The following is a 5192-nucleotide window of genomic DNA, read 5'->3' on the forward strand; positions in this document are numbered from 1 at the left end:
AAGGTGAACAGGTTGGTTTTAATTGAAACTCCAACAATTAAACTCACCTGAGTGCTAACCTGTTTCAGGTATTACGTCACCCCAGTGGTACAGCAGTATGTCTGCAGACTTACAACGCTAAAAACCGGGTTTCGATACCAGTGGTGGTGCACAGATAGGTCATTGTGCTTAATTTCAAACAAACAAAATTAAAGTATTACGCGACATACATTCAGATATAGTTTAGTTTATACAATCTGATTAAAACTTCTAAGATATCTCTCAACAAAGCTTGAACATCATCCTATTATTCGCACACATAATACATGATTTACTAATTACACGCCCCCCAGTGGCACAGTGGTATGTCTGCGGACTTACAATGCTAGAAACCGGGTTTCGATACCCGAATGGGGCAGAACACAGATAACCCATTGTGTAGCTTTGTGCTTAATTTCAAACAAACAAAACTAATTACACTGTTGGACTATAGAGAATAGCAATAGTTATTTATGAGTTTGTGTGACGAATGTTTTCAATAGAACGCAGTATGGCCATTCTTAATTTCCGGAGTTGAACTGGCGAGAAGTCTGTTCACTTCTAGTCTTGCCGGAGAGATCTGATTTTTGGACCAAAATCATGACTTTTTATTCACGTTTTTGTATGTTACTACGATGGTTCAACAAGCGCTACATGCTTACTTTGGTTCTCCATCTAATTGGTTTAATTTCGATGGTTTATCAAACCAAAACTAAATTATAATTGGTTATGGTCAAAAGCTGCTAATTAAACGGCAGCCTGTTCTAATGCATTTCTCCACATCTTCCTTGGGATCATAGTTGCGTCAGTCATTTTTTTATATGGCGATATAATGTCGATCATATATACTTTCTGTAGTCTTTCTCTCCACTACGATTATGTCTGTTTAATGTAGTTAAGAAAAACCGCTGGATTCTACTTTATATATTGCAGCCTGGAATGAATCTCAGTATTTACTGTAATGTTTCGATTTACTTTTTTAGACAATCGTCTCTATGAAACTTCCATTGTATATTCACTAGTGTGCATGTCTTTTCTTCACTTGACATGTATTTGTCATACATGAATATTCAAGAAAACTTCATTTTTCATCCGCATAAGCATTTGTAATTCTAATAAGATACATCAAATGCTTCAACTGTCAAAGTGATTTTCAATAATCATCAGATGACGTTTCGCACCAGAAAATTTATTCAGTAGCTCAGAAATTTAAGAAATTTAACGTCCTGTTAATTACTGATTTTTAACCTAACCTAAACTGTCGATAACCGAGTGATAATTTTGCAGTGTATTATTACGACAGCGGAAGTCACGTGACGCTAGTAACACGTGATGAGTTTCTAGAAGGATCGGGGAACATCACGAATAATCCAGTATTTGCTAGACGCCCTCTATTTTTGTATATAAGCCCGGCAAATAAAGCGGAGATACAGTTGCAGAAAGAGAGAGATAGAGACAGATAATTGAGTCAAGTGAGCGGTGGTGACCGTAAGTAAAGTGCGTGAATTGTTGTGAATTATAGCGTATGTTTTAGTTAAAGTCACTGTGGAACTTAAGTGTATTGCAAAGTTTGTAACGTGAAAGAATAAACAAATTTTATTTAAGAAAGGACTTGTATCGCTGAAGTTCCTCGGGAAGAATTTATACCAGGAAATTAACAAACGACTAAAGACGTAACAGTATTGTATATATTGTATCTCAATGCCACTCAAAAGCTTGGAAAGCAAGGAATGTCATTTTCTTCCAGTCCATGGTTTTATAGATTTCCGTCTGTCACAAGTGTCAATAATTAACTAATAGTAGCAAAATGTAGTTTATACATTCTGCCAGACATTACTGCCCAGATTCTCAGAAAGCAAGGAATGCACATCCTTTCAATCATCAGCTATACGACCTAATAACTGTTTTAGTTTTGATGATTGAGCAGTAACTCCACAATGCAGTGCACACATTGTGCCTTCCAACACTATGCAATGGCTTGGAGAATAAGAATCACTTCACTCTTTCAATTAATAATCTCTCGACTACATCACATTCCTAGCTTTGGCTATCAGTCCCATCCATGTTGATTGGGAGGAAACACTGACATTTCTTCATTTGGTTGGTCAAAAACCACCAGAAAAGTCTTTGCAGCTTCTTTTCCCTGACCAAGTAAGTTGGGATGATTCGAGATAGCATCCTAATTTTCGGACTCATCGGTTTCCTCTTCAGACTCCTGTTCAAGACAGTGCACCAAATGCTCGTCTGTGATGTATACTTACAGATTATCGACGTGTTTTACACACTTTGCACATTGTACCTCTGCATATCTTAGAAGACTAACTTGTTGAAGTAGCATGTATAGACCAATTCAACCGAATAAAAGTTTTCCTGCAGCTGACACAAACCACAACCACACCTAGTAACCACATTGGAACATCAATTCTGTTATTGTCCAATCATTGTACTTTTTTATCAACGAGCTACCTTCCCGAGTTGTTGTTGGGTGAATTCATGTGCAATAATCATTGTATATCTCAGCTACTCCACATACTTTTGGTGGGACTGGATAGTATCGTAAGGCAGACGACCATACATCACGTCCACAGAGAGTAAAATGTTTCTTCCAAACATGAGCAGGTTCAGTAAACAGCCTGTTGTTGTCTTTTCCATTGTTTATGTGCCATCATCGGTTATGACAAGTGTTGAATTCAGTCGCTTCTGTCAGTATTAACAAACTTTACAAGCATTCAATTGGTAGTCTGTATCATCCAGTTTTCCAAAACACCAGACTATGAGTGATAGGGTAAAGCAAGAGTCTTCATTAAACCTAACACTTAACAAAAATAAGTTAAAATTTGGCTTTTGAAGTTAGTTCTCTAATCCATGTGAACGTTTTCTAGAGTTCTAAATTATGCTATCAAATTATTGGTTAATATATCAGCATATTGACCATTGGATAAGCTTCAGCTCACTTTATAAAATAGTTGGAGGTAAAGGGTGTGTATTGATGACCTTTCACAGTCTGTGGGAGTAGACCAGTGATATCCAGGAAAATTTTTGCAGAGGAAATCCAACAACTCTTTGCTTGAATTCACCCAGCCTTGGCCAGTTTTCCTCTGGGTGGAACACATACTGTACAGCTCATACACCAGTACTGAACATCTTGACTCCCTAGCAGCCAGAAGACCTGCTGTCGAATGTGAGTTATATCTTTGTGCCCTCTAGTCTCTGTGTTATGCAAAATCCGAAGTATTTTTTGACACAGAACTCTGACCCAGGACTATTATCTGCAAAATTGTCAGAATATAACAACTTGTGGATTGATAGTAACTGCTAGTACAAGTGACATATTCTATATTTGCCCATACTATGATCCTCTATTAGTATTGGTTGGCTTGACCTTGTGGACAACAAGGAGCACTCGTGCTAGGTCAGAGCTGTTCATTTGCTTGTCCCAGACCTCCTGAAGCGTAAAATGTGGCACCAATCCGCCAGTGGAGTCTTCTACTTTACGTTTTGCATTCACGATAGCTGATATGCTCATGATTTCAACTCCCACATGGCATCTACGGTCAGAACATTCCACAAATGTAGAAGTCTCACCATACAGCAAGATTGTTTATCTATGTTTCTGTGTTGCATGTCTGGGCAATGAACTATGAAAAAGACGTATTCTTGCAATGTCGTTATCCAACATGTTATTATACTCTGTAGTTTTTTAAAGTTTACTAATTACTTCAGCAAATTGTGCTTTACCTAGATGGTGAAATTTCTACCATACAAGCAGTGGCAATAGTGTTTTTTGAAGACAACCACTGCAAGTTGCTCTTTCTTCATTGCACAGTATTTGTATTTGACCAGAATACGTGATTACATATATATTCCACTCCATCCTACAACTGCTGTCGATGTTGCAGGGAACCCTTTAGTCATGAAAGTAACCACACCTCTTAGTTGACAGTCTTCATCTGTGGTACCCATTATCTCACCTTCCGGGGAGATAAATCTGGGACTTCTGTGTTCTGACTGGTGATGGCCTAAACGTTTGATAGAAACCTCCTCACACAGTCTCAGATTCGCTAAGCACAATTCCGTTTTGAAGACCCACAGTTTTCTGCATTTTTCCTTCCAGTGAGGTCCATCCTCAAGTATACCAACTGGATGACTGGTCTGGCAGCTCCAGATACGAGTTAATTTCCCTGAATTAAATGTTGCAGGCTGACCAACATTATAGAACTTTATAACATGGGCAAAAATCCTATGTCCAGGAGAGAATTTCTCATACAATCATAATCTTTCTCTTTGAAACCATCTTTCTCTGATAAATTTTCCCTCTTAACTGTGAGTACTTGTCTGTACAAAAATTACTGTTACGACAGCGGAAGTCACGCGACGCTGGGAGCATGCGCGCTGGAGTTTCTCGAATGATCATAAATTTGCACGCCAGCTAGATTGTGTGATCTGGATGCCCCCTTTTTAGTATATAAGCCTGGCGAGAAAAACCAGCGGGATTTAGGAGATAGATAATTGAGTCAAACGAACAGTAGGTACCGTAAGTAAAGTGTGTGAATCATTGTGATCTATAGCGTGTGTTATAAAGGTTGTTAAGTAAAGCGACGAGAAAACGTATTGACTGTGGAAATTCTGTGTATTACAAAGTTTGTATCCAGGAAGAATAAACTGGGTTAATCAAGAAAGGATTTGTGTGGCTGAAGTTTCTCGGAAAGAATTTATACCAGAAATTAACAAACAAGCAGATACGTAACATATTGGTGTCAGAGAGTGGGGCAGAAAAGAAAAAAAGAAGATGGAAACCAGAAGTGGTAAATCAAACTACGACTTAGCAGATTTTATGGCAGCAATACAAGAACAGCAAAAGAAGCAAGAAGAACGAGAAAAGAAACAAGAGGAGAGAAAACAGCAGTGGCAAGAAAACCTGCAACAGTGCCAGCTCGAACAGCAAAATAAAAAAGAGAGATTACAGCGTTTGTTGGAGGAAAAAGAAAAGAAACAAGAAGAACGAGAAAAAAAACAAGAAGAACGAGAAGAGAAATTACAACAGTTGTTGGAGGAAAAGAAAAGAAACAAGAAGAGAGACTACAGCAGTGGTTGGAGGAGAAAGAAAATAAACAAGAAGAGAGACTACAGCAGTGGTTGGAGGAGAAAGAAAATAAACAAAAAAGAGAAATTAC

This window comes from Limulus polyphemus, unplaced genomic scaffold (genome assembly GCF_000517525.1).
Source record: "Limulus polyphemus unplaced genomic scaffold, Limulus_polyphemus-2.1.2 Scaffold1936, whole genome shotgun sequence".
Lineage (NCBI taxonomy): Eukaryota > Metazoa > Arthropoda > Merostomata > Xiphosura > Limulidae > Limulus > Limulus polyphemus.